General features: G+C 37.1%; 1 non-coding gene across 1 annotated transcript; it reads left to right on the plus strand.

Moving 5' to 3' along the window:
- Nucleotides 1-14,677: 14,677 nt before the first annotated feature.
- Nucleotides 14,678-14,797, plus strand: LOC111823927. The gene has a single exon (XR_002827037.1). It is a non-coding gene; the product is annotated as a small nucleolar RNA SNORA61 (small nucleolar RNA).
- The last annotated feature ends 1,535 nt before the right edge of the window (nucleotides 14,798-16,332 follow it).

The raw sequence follows: 16,332 nt of genomic DNA on the forward strand, positions 1-16,332 counted from the left end.
TTATGTAATACCCTTTGTAATACTTTAAGCGAAAAATAAAAAAATATTAAAAAAAAATGAGTATATTTGCATGCATTTTAATTCTTATTTAATTTCTTCTTACATGAGTTCCTTCCTTGTTATCTTGATTCTTTCTTGCACAAATGAGGGCCAACAGTGGCATAAAATCCATGGCATTTTTTCTCCAAACTTAAACCAAGACCATTGTGCATATAGTTAAGATAATGCCTACTCTTTGACACCAGATGGTAAAAATATTATGAACTCTCTCTTACTATAAACAAAAAAAGATCCATAGTTATTTTTTACTATCAACTTCTAGGCCTGAAACATAGAAGTTGGCTCAACTGATACTTTTTGAATTATGAATGAGCAAGTAACTTTAAAAAAAAATGTTTTGGCCCTAACCGGTTTGGCTCAGTGGATAGAGCATCATCTTGTAGACTGAAGAGTCCCAGGTTCAATTCTGGTCAAGGGCATGTATCTTGGTTGCAGGCACATCCCCAGTAGGGGGTGTGCAGGAGGCAGCTGATCGATGTTTCTCTCTCATCGATGTTTCCAACTCTCTATTCCTCTCCCTTCCTCTCTGTAAAATCAATAAAATATATTAAAAACATGTTTTGGATAATTTAATCTGTAGCTCATACCCTGACATTATAAATCTGCATGTTTGTCTATTATCTAGCTAATATAGTCACCTGGATGACCATTTTGTTGAAAATTACAGTTTCCCAAGATATGATTTAGACATATTGTGGTTACTCAACTTCTATTCTAATAGTGACAAGGCCGTTATTTTAACCACTCCACAGAAATGAGATAGACCTCCACCCAAAGTTTGGTTTGAATGCTGGGACTCATAATATTATGCAACCAAGAGGCTAGGAAAAGATTTATTAGTTACATAATGTGGTTTTCTGAGGAGAGTAAGGTAGGCTTCCCATCTGGTCCAAAAATAGTTCTATAGAGCTAGGGGAGGAGATTGGATGCTTGAGGCTTTCATGGTAATTAGGGGAGTGGGACTGAAGTGGGGGTTTGGTGCTAAATTAGGGTCTTAAATGGTTTGATCTTCCCAGAGCACCTGGACTTTCTTTCCTGCCTGGCCTGATAAAAGGCAAAAAGGAAAGGGAGGGGGAGACCCTTAAAAGCCATCACAGGTAAAAGTAATAAATGTATCCCTAGCTGGTTTGGCTCAGTGGATAGAGTGTTGGACTGCAGACTAGACTGAAGGGTCCTGGGTTTCATTAAGGTCAAGGGCACATGCCCAGGTTGCAGGCTTCATTCCCAGTAGAGGGTGTGCAGAAGGCAGCCAATCAATGATTCTCTCTCATCATTGAGGTTTTCTATCTCTCTTTTTCTCTCCCTTCCTTTCTGAAATCATTGAAAATTTATATTTAAAAAAGTAATAAATGTAATGATTCTTTATTATATATGTTAACCAATGAAAATATTAAGAAACAACAAGAATTTATTGCTAGATTGCTGTGATTGAGCTCATTTTTTGGCCTTACCAGAGTGCATAAAAAATATATCCTATATAATAAAAGGGTAATATGCAAACTGACCCTAACAGCAGAACAACTGGGAATGACTGGTCACTATGACACACACTGACCACCAGGGGGCAGATGCTCAATGCAGGAGCTGCCCCCTGGTGGTCAGTGTGCTCCCACAGGGGGAGCTCTGTTCAGCCACAAGCCAGGCTGATGGCTGCCAGTACAGTGGTGGTGGTGGGAGCCTCTCCTGCCTCCTCAGCAGCACTAAGGATGTCCGACTGCAGCTTAAACCTGCTCCCCGCTGGCAAGTGGACATCCCCTGAGAGCTCCCGGGCTGCCAGAGGGATGTTTGATTGCCAGCTTAGGCCCAATCCCCCGGGGAGCGGGCCTAAGCCAGCAGGTGGTCATCCCCCGAGGGGTCCCAGACTGCGAGAGGGCACAGGCCAGGCTGAGGGACCCCCCCCCCAAGTGCACAAATTTTTGTGCACCAGGCCTCTAGTTTTAATATAAGTGAGTATATTCATTAATTACTATGAAAACTGAGATAAAAGGAGTACAGCCTCCAGAGATAAAAAAGAAAAAGGCTTTTTAATAAATAATATGTTAGAATTTAAACTTTGCTTTTTTGTTAAGTTGCTTAGTTTTTTAAGTCATGTTTATTATTGAGAGTGTTACAGATGCAGTATATATCAGAAATTCACTAATTATTTAATAATGTGTGGTGCAAACAGAGAGACGATGAACTAAAGAGTTTATAAATCCTTGCCAAGCTCCGGATGATCACAAAGATTCAGAGAACAAAGTTGTGAGCTTTGTATAGGAGTTTGGGAAATTACTTAAGTACTAGAGGCCTGGTGCACCAGTTCGTGCACCAGTGAGGTCCCTTGGCCTGGCCTGCAGGATTGGGCTGAAACTGGCTCTCTGATATCCCCTGAGGGGTCCTGGACTGCAAGAGGGCACGAGCCAGGCCGAGGGACCCCACCAGTGCATGATCAGGGCTGGGGATGGACACGGGAGGTTGGCCAGCTGGGGAGGGACTAGAGGAGGGCTCCAAGGCATGTCCAGCCCAACTCGCTCAGTCCTGATAGGCTGGACCCCAGCAGCAAGCAAACTTACTGGTCAGAGCATCTGCCCCCTGGTGGTCAGTGCAGGTCATAGGGAGCAGTTGAGTGGTCTTAGCATATCATTAACATATTACTCTTTGATTGGTTGAACGGCCAACTGGACACTTAGCATATTAGGCTTTTATTATATAGGATTTTAAACAGGAGAATAACAATAAGTTTTCCATATGCATATGTCCCCTCTGGCTACAAAACAAATAATGACTTTTAAAAAAAATCTTTACTGTTGAAAGTATTACATATGTCCCCCTTTATCCTCCATTGACCCCTTCTAGACCACCTCCAAGGCCTTCACCACACTATTGTCTGTGTCCATGTGTTACGCATATATGAATATAAATTCTTTGGTTGATCTCTTCCCACTCACCTACCCCCTTATATTGGATGATGAGATCAGCAATATATTTATTACTATATATAAAAGAGTTCTCAATGGAGAAGAAGAAAAGTCGAGATATTCATAACAGTTTTATGAGACAAAAATAAGTAAGCCTCTGTTATGGGTTGTGTATAGGCAGAGAGAGAAAAATAAGTTTCAAGGATAATTCAGGTTTTTAGGCTTTGGCAATTGGGTGAATATTCATGCCAATTACAGAAAGAGAGAGTAAGAGGAAAACTTGAAGCAAAGCAAAGAGAATACTCTTCCTCCTGAAGTATTCTTAGAATGTCTGAGTGAAACATTTTAGCAAGTTATGTATATTATTTTTAGGTTAGAAAGAGGTTTGTGCAGGAATAACAATTAAGTCATCAGCATTTAGTAATGCGAACCTTAGGCACAGTTAAGATTGACTAGGGAGAATGAGGAAGATGAAAAGTAAAGGAACGCCCAGAGATGAGCCTTAGAAATTGTATTATGGAATGTCAAGGTAGAGAATAATGAAACCCAGGAGACTGAGAAAGAGCGTTCACACCAGGAGAAAGAGGTCACTGTGTCATAGAAGATGAAGGAAGAGTGGGGTAGAGAGGGCCAATGGAGGAAAAATGGGGACATCTGTAATATTTTCAACAAGAAAGATAAGTTTTAAAAAGTAATAATGGGAAATATTTGAGGTACTCCTGATAAATAAAATTAAGGAAAGCCCAAAATATGTTCCATGAGTTCGGCAACATATAGTTAACTGGTGATTTTAGCAAGGCTCCTGTGTTCATTACGAGTGGGGCCAAAGAGAAATAACGATAGACTGAATTAGGAATAGAAGGTAGGAAATTTTTTACAAAAGAAAAAAAGTAGCAACGAAGTGTAGAAACATGAATTTTGGGCAAAAGTTTGGCTCCCGAGAGAGGAGAAAACAATGTCACCTCGCACCCTTCTCCTCCCAAAATGAGATTAGCTGAGCAACTGGTATGTGTTGGTGTGGTTGTTTTAGCCTTTGCTTGTTTAAATATGTTTGTTTTAAGATGGGAGAGACTTGAACATTATTAAATATTTTTGGTAAGCATCTTTTTGTGAAAGATACAAGATGGATGACATCACAGAGCCCACCATTGGCCATCTCTAAGAGCCTTACAGGTCCAGACACAAAGTCTAACATACAGTGGTCCCTATAGACAAATGTTTGTTGATATTTGAACTCATGTAACACAAATTGGTCATATTGAGTCTGTCTGAACTGCCCGCTGGACTGGGAGCCAAAGGACACTCATACTCCCCTTTCTTTGTAGTCACACAGTGTTAATAGCAGCCAAGAACACTCAATTGATGCTGACCAATCACATCCACTTTTCCTTATTTTCCATTGCTTAGTACAGCTCCTGGCATAGAGGGCACTCTGTAAAAAGTTTGGTGATTAAGTAATTAAATAAATGAATAAATAATACAATAAATCTAATAAGACAGACCCTTAAGAAGATCCTAACAGCTATTTTCTTAATTCTATAGTGTCAGCCAGTATGGAGGTCATTGGGTTGTGTCATTATTTACCTGGAAATGCCTGTGTTTCTTGAAGAGAACCATGTAGATATCAAAATCACACATGTCCCCTTCTGTTTTTTTGTTTCGTGTTTTTTTCTGGTAGTTACTGTCATATTTCTAATATCTATGCTGCTATCTATTTGTTTAATCATTTAGATATATCTATAGTACCTATATACTTCCTACTCAGGGTAGTATTTTTTTTTTCACTTTTCAAATAGCCTCTAATACTTATACCTTAAGTACCAACTTCTATGCCCAGTTAGTCTATTAGATCTGATGTAGATCTAATGACTTTGATTATCTTAATGGGTATTTTTTTAAGTCTTTTACAGTTTTCACTCAACTTGGTTTGTTTTCATGTGGATATCTCAGGGCAAGGACATCCATACAAAGCACTGATTTTTACTATTAACTTTAAATTTAAAAAATGGAAAATATACTTCAGAAGAACTTATTGCCATTTTCTTTAGAAAACGTAATTTTTCTCTTTTATTGCTTCTTTTATTTTATTGACTACATGTTAAATATGCAAGAATGCTTTCATTTTATATATTTTAAAATATAAGAGTAAACAGATTCAGCAAAATAACAGCATACAAAATCTGTTTGGAAATCTAGTTTTCAGAAGAAAAATTTTTAAAGCTGGGGTTTAATCTAGAAGTTCTCATTTCTGCCTGATGTGTTCTTGGTTTTAGGTAACAATATTTGGCAGCTGTCTTCCTTGCTCTTGGAAAATGAATGAAAAATTTACCCTTCTCACTGGAAAATATGATCTCTTCTTCAACAGGATTTGCTTAGAGTTTTCTGATGTTTCAATAACTTTACTCAGGTATACAGTGGAATAGCATTTTACCTCTTGGCCCTCAGAGAGAGAGGTAACTCAGATGCCCCTCTCTCATTTGGCTCTCGACATCATTGTACTGATAACAAACTGATGTACCCGACAACTTTAAAAATATTTCTGAAAAGAATAAAGGAAGAGAACAAATTCAATAATTCCATAATGATAATTTTTGTGACATCCCACTAACAAAAACTCTATTACCCAGTACATTCATAAGATTTTGATTCACACTGATGACTTACAGGTACTAAAAAATAACAGTGCTTCAATTATTTCTGATCTCAAAAAAAATCTAAAGTGTGGTGTACTATGTAGATTTCTAAAGACATGCTGTTGTTTTGTCTGACTTTTGTTTTAAAAATAAAAACAATAAATTGTGTTCCTTTGAAACATTGAATAGTGCAAAGGGCTCACAATGAAAAGCAGGATTTCTGGCCTCAGATTTATCCACCATCTGAGAGCTGTTTTTTTGTTTCGTGTTTTTTTCTGGTACTTACTGTCATGGTCATATTTCTAATATCTATGTTGCTATCTATTTGTTTAATCATTTAGATATATATACTTCCTACTCAGGGTAATTTTTTTTTTCACTTTTCAAATATTTATACCTTAAGTACCAACTTTATTTTGCTTTTCTGGTTTTCTTTTATTTTGGATATCATAGTTTAAATTTCCAGTAGCTTTAGGTTATTCCTTTTTCATAGAATATTATTTTTGTGCAGATGCACTATTTTTATAATTCTCCCTGGAGATATTTATTATGATCATTATAAAATTAAATTCCTTCAAATCATTCTATTTCCTCTAAGAAAAGTAATAAATATATTCTTATTCCTTATTTTTTATTCATATTGATCTCTTAAAATATCTGAATTTCATTTCCTTATAGGTTGTGTCCACATGTGTGCATATAAGTGCATGCACGTGCTTGTGTGTGTATGTATTTCAATATAAAGTGATTAAATTATAACAGAGGCCTCTAGAGCTTGTTGCATGGCAAATTTTACCTTGGGTTTACTTGTCCAGATAAAATAAATAAATAGAGAAATACCACATAGGTAGAGAAAACGGTTGGTTAATGTCCAATTGTTTCATACCCTAATCTTTAATTAATCCTCCTCCTTTGGACCTCACTTTCATGTCCACCCCTTGGGACCTGGTACTTCTGACCTTTCTCAGGTTTCTGCTGGGTTGGCAGCCTCTTGCATTGGCTCTGACCCTACATGCCACATACTCAAGTGCCGGGACTGATTGGCAGACCCTGAAGGGCAGACCCTGAATGACAGATGAATGATTACTCTGACACGTGTTTCTGTGAAAGAGAAGCTAATGGACTACTTGGCTATCGCCACCAAGTAGCCCAGTTCACCTGCCTCCTTTGGCTTTTATTGGAACAATAGCTTGAACTAAAATTAACCTCCAGATACAATCAGCAGGGTAAGCATCCTTGAAGAAACACCTGCATCTGTAGTGTCTTTCAGACAAGGACGTTTTGAAATCTAAACATAAAGATTCTAGTAAAACACCCGGGGGCTCAGACTTGTTTGGGAAAATCAAGGCAGGGTCTGTGGCCTTCGGCAAGGTCCCGCAGAGGCCTCTAACCTTTCAGAAATCCTCCCACAGCCGAAACCGGTTTGGCTCAGTGGATAGAGCGTCGGCCTGCGGACTGAAGGGTCCCAGGTTCGATTCCGGTCAGGGGCATGCACCTTTGTTGCAGGCACATCCCCAGTAGGAGGTGTGCAGGAGGCAGCTGATAGATGTTTCTCATCAAAGTTTCTAGCTCTCTATCTCTCCCCCTTCCTCTCTGTAAAATATCAATAAAATATATTTTTTTAAAAATCCTCCCACAGACTTTCCAACCAAATCCCATGCTTCCCCACTCTCAAGGATGCAGTTTCTCCTATTTTGATATAGCAAATATTCCTCCATTTATTCTATCTTTTTTTAAGATTTTTTAAATTGATTTTTAGAGAGAGAGGAATGGAGAGGGAGCGAGAGAAACATCAACGTGAGAGAGAAACGTAGACCAGCTGCCTCCTGCAAGCCCTCTATTGGGGATCAAGCCCGTAACTGGGGCATGTGCCCTGAATTAGGAAGAAAACCGACAACCTTTCTGGTGCATGGGAAGATGCCCAGCCAACTGAGCCATACCAGCCAGGGCCACTTATTCTATTTTGATGTGGAAATTTATTGATCTGCGTAGTAGCGGATGCTCCCCATCTTATTTTTATATCTGTGTGGATTTACACCTTATGTTTTTGGCCTAATTGTAGTATAGACTTAAATAAAAAGTAGATAAGTTTGCATCACCATGTCAACAACTAAAATACAGTGTTTCATTTGGCTTTGATGTTACATTTATTTTTATTACTTTAAAATCCTCTTGGGGTAGAAATGGCAATTTCATATAATTGAATGCAGCTGACTGTTATAACAAACTACATACTGAGCTACTTGTATTGATTGCACTGAGCTTGAGTAGCAACAAGTTGCATTGTCTTCTAAAGCAGTGCAGACACAGATAGAACTTGTCTGTAGAATTTATAATGCTTCTAGTTTATAGATCCTCACTAAGAACAATAATCAATAGAACATTCTTATTGATTACACTAGACATGGCTAGAATTCACTGCATGAATTAAATCCTGTACTATTTGTGCACATTCTTCCAGGATTTTATACTCCTGACTGCTTAGAATGTAGAGAAAATTTAACCTATTAAAATGTTATATAATGTAATATCCATAGCTCTTTCCAATGTATTATTGTATTTCAGTTTTTTAAGCAAATAAAAATGGGGTGAAATAGACAAAAATTAAAGAGGGAAAAGAAATGTCCTACTTTAAGTTCAGAGATGTGAATATTTGCATTTAAGAAAAGTAAATTGCCAAAACCGGTTTGGCTCAGTGGATAGAGCGTCAGCCTGCGGACTGAGGGGTCCCGGGTTCGATTCCGGTCAAGGGCATGTACCTGGGTTGCGGGCACATCCCCCGTGGGAGATGTGCAGGAGGCAGCTGGTCGATGTTTCTCTCCCATCGATGTCTTTGAGTCTCTTTATATACATGCCTGCTTACTAAAGTTTAAATTTATTCTGTTTAACAAATTATTTTTATTTATTTCTACTTACTAATTATGCTTTAGTTTTCATCATTAAAATTTCACTTTTGTTAATTTAATCATGGTATGTATTTTGTCAACCTTACCGTACGTTCTTCCAGGAAATGAAGTTTGAATTTAAACGTGTTTAAACTAAATTGTGATGCGTTCATACCAGATTCAAAAGTTAGTTTTGACAACAGGGTTGATGGGAGAAGATACTTAGCTACTATCTAATAGAATGCAAAATTAGGTTTATAGTTTAATACAAATAAATAACACAATAATTAATAACTAATAATACAAGAATAAACTCAGTTTCACATACTCACAACTGTAAACCTATTTTTGCCCACCCTGTTTGTATATCTTTGGCCATTGTTTGTCTAGGGCACTAAAAAAAAATAAAAAATCTCAGTTCATAAATTTGGTTAGGATCAGTCTATTCTGAGACATTTACAACACATTTACTCTCCTGTTGTAATTGCAATTCAAGCTACGTATGAATGGGAAAGGATGAGTAATTTCCTTCCAAATAGCTCTTGAATTTCTGTCTGTTTTGCCGAATCCTCCTCTTTATGGGTATATTAAATAGAAACTGGATTCATTCATTGTAATTAGTGAGAGTGGAAGGCATATCTACATGACTAGCTAGATTGATTCTTTGCAGGTAAGCGGTGAGCAATTGAACAGATCATTGCACAATCGATTCAATCCCACAAGCAAAATTGGCCACACTTTTTAAAAAGCCAGGCCTCTCACACCAGTGGAGTTAAGGACATCACAGGAGTTCTGGGATGCCTGTATCAGTGTCTTAACAAATCGAAAGCATTTTGACTTCTTTATTCTAATGACAGAGAATAAAGGAAAGAGAACTAAACTAAGACTCAAGAGGCCATTTGGAGTCCCAGAAGTTTTAAGAATTAGCTGCATGAAACTTGGAAGACACAGAGAACATAAACAGGAAAGGGAGGGCTGAGGGAGACGTATGACTTCTATCTGAGGCGCTTCTCTTTCAAAGGGCAGCAGTCACTAAATTTGAAGCAATGCCTCCTCACATGGTTCTGTTATGCTGTCCACATTGACATCTACTGTGAAGGCCAAATGGAGAGTTCCTTTTGCCCTCTTTAGAGTTAGGATGGGATGCCAACTTTGACTTTTGTTCTGATTAACCCGGGCCTAATTTACTATTCTCTGCAACTTATAACTATGCAGTAAGAACAGAAAAAAGCCACATCAGAGACAGCAAATGAGTCAGTATAGGGAAATGTCTGTTTTTAGTAATATATCAAGGCAAGGCTACTCATCTCGGGTGTGTTCAGATTAGGATATTTCACAAACAAGAACTGCCCTCCCTGCCCGTACTTTGCAGGATTTGTGAGAGAGAAAAGCTTAGTAAGTGGATGTAGAAAACATTATTCAGGCAAAAATGTGAATTGCTTTAATTCTTACACTAAAATTTTTCCTCACGTACACTGCATCTCAATAGTATGTCCTTTCCTGTGACTGTTCCTCAACCTTGCTGGAGGAATGAGGATGGGATGGGGAATATCCAAGACTACTTACCTGAGATACAAACACTGTGCATTGAATTATTCAGCATTCACGGATAATGAATGGCTGATATTGACTTATCTGCAGTATCCTTCATTGAAGAACAAAGCAGTGCTTCTAATTATGGTGATAAATAGATCAAGTTAGTGTTGAATTGAGTCAGAGCAAGAAATGGCAGTTACTTTATCCTTTTTCCCTTTGTCCATCTTCTATTTTCATGTTAATTTAGTATGTCTATTAAGATAGAATGAAGTCATCAGCTGATCCTATTTCTAATTATCTATATACTAATAGTTTGAAGAAAGATAATTTTGTATAAATGACCAAATTGTATCAGTTTAATAGTCAACTTTTGGAAAAGATTAAGTTAAAGTTTCAGTAGGCCAGGGTAGCCCCAGGCAGCCCTGTGAAATGGGTGGGGCTTGTCTTGTTTTATATATTTTCATTAGTTCCCCCTTCACTTTTCCTTATCCACTCAATAGTTAATTTCCTACTTGTCCAGGCCTATATAGGAAAACATCAGCCCTAGAACAAAATAAGGATAATAACATGAAATAGTCATTTATTAAGTAATTTAAGCCAGGCACTGAGTTAAACACATTATATACACTATTATTTTTTATTTATTCTAAAATATATTTCTATTGATTTCTGAAAGGAAAGGAGAGGGGGAGAGAGAGAGCTAGAGAGAAAGAGAGAGAGAGAGAGAGAGAGAGAGAGAGAGAGATCAATAATAGGAGAGAATCATTGATTGGTTGCCTCCTGCACACTCTACTGAGGATTTAGCCTGCAACCTGGGCATATGCCCTGACAGGTAATCGAACCATGACCTCCTGGTTCATAGGTGGAAGATCAACCACTGAGCCACACCAGCTGGGCTACATTCTTATTTTTCATCTTCATGTTGACTTGAACAAACGTATATTATCCCAATTTTACAGAGTGAAAATTGGGATTCAAGAAGATTAAGTTGTTTGTCTCAGGACACACAGTAGAAAGTGGTGAAGCCAGAATTGGAAGGCAGATTTGTTGAATTCCAAAGCACACCTTCTTATTACTCAGGAGACACTACTCGCCTTTATACCACATCAATGTTTCTCTCTCTCTCCCTCTCCCCTCCATTTTTTTCCTAAAATCAATAAAAACATATCTAAAACTAGCCCTGCTTGGTGTGGCTCAGTTTGTTAAGCCTCATCCTATGCACCAAAAGATTATAGGTTCAATTCCTAGTCAGGGCACATGCCCAGGTTGCAGACTCAATTCCTGAAATTGACATCTTGATTTCCTTTGAAGCTTCCTCTTTAATCCATGCATTATTTAGAAGTGTGTTGTTTGTTTAAAAGAGTTTGGGGACTTTTTTATTTTTCTGTTACTGCTTTTTAGTTGAGTCCACTTTAATTGGATATCATAGTATGTGCAATTTTAATTCTTTTCAAATCGCCAGTGTTTGTTTTTATGCTCCAGGGTATGGTCTATCTTGATATATAACTATATATAATGATAATGTAACTTCTATAAACATTGATTAGATCCTATTGGGTGATAGTGTGTTTAGTTATTCCTGTATTTCTGCTGATTTTATATCTAGATGTCCTAACAAGTTCCGATAAAGGGGTACTGAAGTATTACAGTACAATGGTGAATTTGTCTATTTTTGCTCTCAATTCTGTCAAATTTTACTCCATATATTTTGCAGCTTTTTTGGGGGGAGCGGAGGGGCACATATACAGTGAGGATTATTCGGTATTTTTGGTGGAACAACTTTTTACTCATTGCATAAACTTTATACCTCTTATTTCTTTGCTCTGAAATAAACTTTACCAGATATAGCCACTGTTGTTTTCCTTAGATTTATGTTTTTCCATTTTTTACTTTGTTCTGTTTTGTACTTGAGTCATATGATGTAATTATTGATGTTTTAGGGCTTCTGCCAGGTATTTTATTTATTTTTTGTTTATTCTTTTAAAATTTTTTTCTGCCTTTGAGTTACTTGAACAATTTTGTATTTACATTTTGATTAACTTATAGTGTTTTGAGTATCTATCCTTGAACAGCTTTCTTAGAGGTTGTTCTAGGTATAACATTATATATACACAACATATCTTTCTTGATCCTCTTGGTCTTGTTGGTCTCTGAATAGAGAAAGGAGACACTTGTCAGCATTTCTTTCTGTGCTCACCATTTCATTCTGTGTCATTTTGGATCTTTCTGTTTCTTCTATTCTATATCTGGGATATATAAAACCAAATTTTTTTTTTTTAAAAAAGAAGAAAAAGTAAATGAGAATTCATTGCCATGTTGTTCTTCAGATTCTGAGGGCTCTGGTTTATTAGTCTTCCTCTCTTCTCTCTATAACACTAAGTTTTATTATCATTGTTTTAATATAATGTTCAGGTTTCTTAATTATACTTAGAAGAAGTAGTAGGGAAAATATATCTATCCCATCTTCCTAAAAGGAGGAATATCTCTAATATTATCTCTTTTTTTTTTTTGAGATGCTATACCTAAGAAGGTGAGAAAATCCTTTGGAAAGCATAGTTAGAATCAACACCACAGGAACTGTACTTTGACTCTTCTAGACTTCAAAATCCTTGCTTAGTGATTAAAATCCTGATGACTTTGGTGTTTCTGAGAAAATGTCCCAAAGTGTGCCTAGCATATTTTTTTGTATATGTATATTTATATACGTGTTGTTGTTTTTTCATTAGAAAAACAGCTTAGATCATAGTTAACTTATGGATGAAAGAAAGACCACAAAGATGAGAGTTAACAAAAGGAGCATAGCAGTTAATAGATGGAATGTGATATAAGCAAGTTCTTGGAACTACAGATTCTTTCTATTATAACCTGGTGTGACCTAATGTTCTTTGGTAGTTTATAAAGATTAACTCCCCCACCCCTGTCATAGAGAATCTAGAGCTCACTAAGACTCATAAGGTATTATGTTTGAAGCAAGACTAAGAGTTCTCAAATTTGATGAAATTAATAGTCATCTAAGGGTAATTCCTATACTACACTCCTAGTTTCAACTGAATTAGCATGACAGTGTGGCAGCTGGAATTATAATGTATAAAAAGCAACTCAGATGTTTCTTATTTAACTGTCAGTAATTGCATATATATTCAAAATAATCTTTAAATTCACATAATTTCTCAATTTTTCTATCATTATAAATCCATCAGCCTTAATACTTTACTATTGTACTCTCTTACCACCAACTTCTCATTCTAACAAGTTTTCTGGAGGAGAAAACCAATCTATATATATCCTATATAATAAAAGAGTAATATGCAAATTGACCCTAACAGCAGAATGACTGGGAATGACTGGTCACTATGACACACACTGACCATCAGGGAGCAGACGCTCAATGCAGGAGCTCTCCCTGGTGGTCAGTGCACTCCCACAGGGGGAGCTCTGCTCAGCCACAAGCCAGGCTGACGGCTGCCAGCACAGCGGTGGTGGCGGGAGCCTCTCCCACCTCCTCAGCAGCACTATGGATGTCTGACTGCAGCTTAGGCCTGCTCCCCACTGGCAAGTGGACATCCCCCGAGGGCTCCTGGGCTGCTAGAAGGGATGTCTGATTGCCAGCTTAGGCCCAATCCCCCAGGGAGCGGGCCTGAGCCAGCAGGTGGACATCCCCTGAGGGGTCCCAGACTGCGAGAGGGCACAGGCCAGGCTGAGGGACCCCGCCCCCAAGTGCACAATTTTTGTGCACTGGGCCTCTAGTATATATATAAAAGCCTAAGCGACCTTCCGACTGTTCGACCATTCGACGATCCGAGTGGTAGCTATGATGCACAATGACCACCAGGGGGCAGACGCACTGACTGACCAGTAGCTATGATGTGCACTGATAACCAGGGGGAAGATGCTCAACCCAGGAGCTGCCGAGTGACATTTGGCCTGACGAGTGACATTTGGCCTGATCCCTGCAGGCCAGGCCAAGGGACCCCACCTACCGGAAGGACCCTGCTCACTACGCCGCCCCAGGTGCAGCCAGTTGGAGAGGGACCTCTGGAGACTGGCTCCAGGGCATGTCCCACCTGTCTCCCCCAGTTCCACCCTGCTGGCCACCTTCTAATTAATTTCCTTTCAATGTACATGCATCCGTGCACTGGGCCTCTACTATTTCATAAAGCTCTGTAAATAAATTCTTAAGACAAAGGGGACAGGTCTGAGTTAATTTGGAGTTATCAATGTGATTGCTTTTGCATTAAATCAGTGGTTCTCAACCTTCTGGCCTTTTAAATACAGTTCCTCATGTTGTGACCCAACCATAAAATTATTTTTATTGCTACTTAATAACTGTAATGTTGCTACTGTTATGAATCGTAATGTAAATATCTGATATGCAGGATGGTCCTAGGTGATCCCTGTGAAAGGGTTGTTCGACTGCCAAAGGGGTCGCGACCCACAGGTTGAGAACCACTGCATTAAATGAATTTATTTATTGAAAATCTTGTCTTTTTAGTTTAACAGTAGATTCTATAAATTTTTATTTTTCTTATGAAATTGTACCATTGCCTGCCTAACTACTTCTGAGCACCTTATAAGCTCAGGATATTAAAGAGCTTAAAAATTACCCTTGCTTATCAATAATTCAGATAATTGTGGAAAATAGAAAAGCTATAAAAATACAAATCAGACCCTCCAGTTCCCTTTCCCATCGGATCTGAACACCGATCTTGGTGGTCGTAGAGGAGGAAAAGTAATAATGAAGCTGGCCTCACAGTGCTTACAGTCTGTGGGCTAGTTTCAAACAAGGTAAAAAAGAAAAAAAATATAAATCAGGCTATGCTAATTTCAAAAATTATGAGAACTTATGCTAAGACAAATATGTTAAGTGGGGAGGTATTTAGTGGATAGAGTTATGGGAGAAGTAAATAAGAAAAATAAATATATCTCTTTATCTATCTAGCTATTTATCTATCTATCATCTATCTCTGTAATATATTTAGAATATCAAATCATGAGGCTCAACCTACAAATTATCACACTGGACCTAAACAAAAAACTGTGAGATATCTTTTAAAATTTTGAGGAGCTTAATAATTTATGGAAGATAACAAGTAAATGGATAAACAAGGCTTAGAGTTAGAATTCACTCATTTTTTTGTTATTTCTCAGCTGTTTCTAAGAAAAGATGTGCAGAAATTAACTGAATCTATCTTTTCCTGGTAGGTAGAAAAATGGCAATTACTAGTAAATATGGGGTTAATGTTTCATTTTATCACAGTAATCACTATAAATTATTATTCAGTTAATTCACATAGTTTTATTTTCTTTTAGCCTATGGATCTTATTATCTAAAATATTTCTGAGATATTAAAATGTTAGTTAATATTAATAATTCATAACAGGCATAGGCAAAGAAAGAGATCATCACTGTAGAAACCCAAGTGAACATTTTTTTAGCTTAGTTTGTTCCATTTTAATGTACATTCAGGAATGGCATTCAGTAATTTGCATATTTGCATGCTAATTTAATTTGTGTTTGCTTTTCCAGAGGAGCACAACTAATTTTTATTGTCTCTTCTCTATTATCTCAATGTATGTGTTAAAAAGCTCAGTTGGTTATTATCCAACCATTTTAGGAGAATACATTATTTTCCATAATTACAATATCCTACTGTTGCCTAGAAGTGATTAATTGCTGATTGCATAATTACTTTAGCATGGATCCAACAGAAGAGGTGAAATAAAATTCTTGAATTTGTTTTCCTGTTTATTTTAATTTTAAGGGAATTACTATTGGATTTTTCTTAGCTATCACTTAAATGAATTCATTCTTAACCCCAAATTACAGATTTAAAATGCCAAACTTATTTAATACAAAACAACTATGTACATATCTAACTTACAAAAATTTTAATGGCATTACAAAATAGAATTCTTACTAAGCAGTGCCTGGGACCATAAAATCAATGTGTAATAAACCTGCCACTCTTGAGAATTGATTATTTTCAATTATAATTGCAACAAGTAGAAATTATCTGGAGTTTTATGACCACATTTTCTTTTATAGGATCATGGCTCTTATCAGCTTAAAGTAGTCTACTTTATGTTTTTCTGGATAAAACAGTGTACTCTTTTTCTGAACATGTTGCTCACAAAAAATCTTCTATTCTTGTTTTTTACATATTCAAGCAAACAAAAGAAAAATAAACCAAAATAAATTGTCCTTTTTTCAAATTAAGAAGTACCGATTGATTAAATATTCATTTTGAGCTATGCAGGATGTTAGGGAATAAAAATACATTATGAGATTGCACTATTTATACTTATATCTTATATACATAC

This window comes from Myotis lucifugus, unplaced genomic scaffold, assembly GCF_000147115.1.
Source record: "Myotis lucifugus unplaced genomic scaffold, Myoluc2.0 scaffold_746, whole genome shotgun sequence".
NCBI classification, from domain to species: Eukaryota; Metazoa; Chordata; class Mammalia; order Chiroptera; family Vespertilionidae; genus Myotis; species Myotis lucifugus.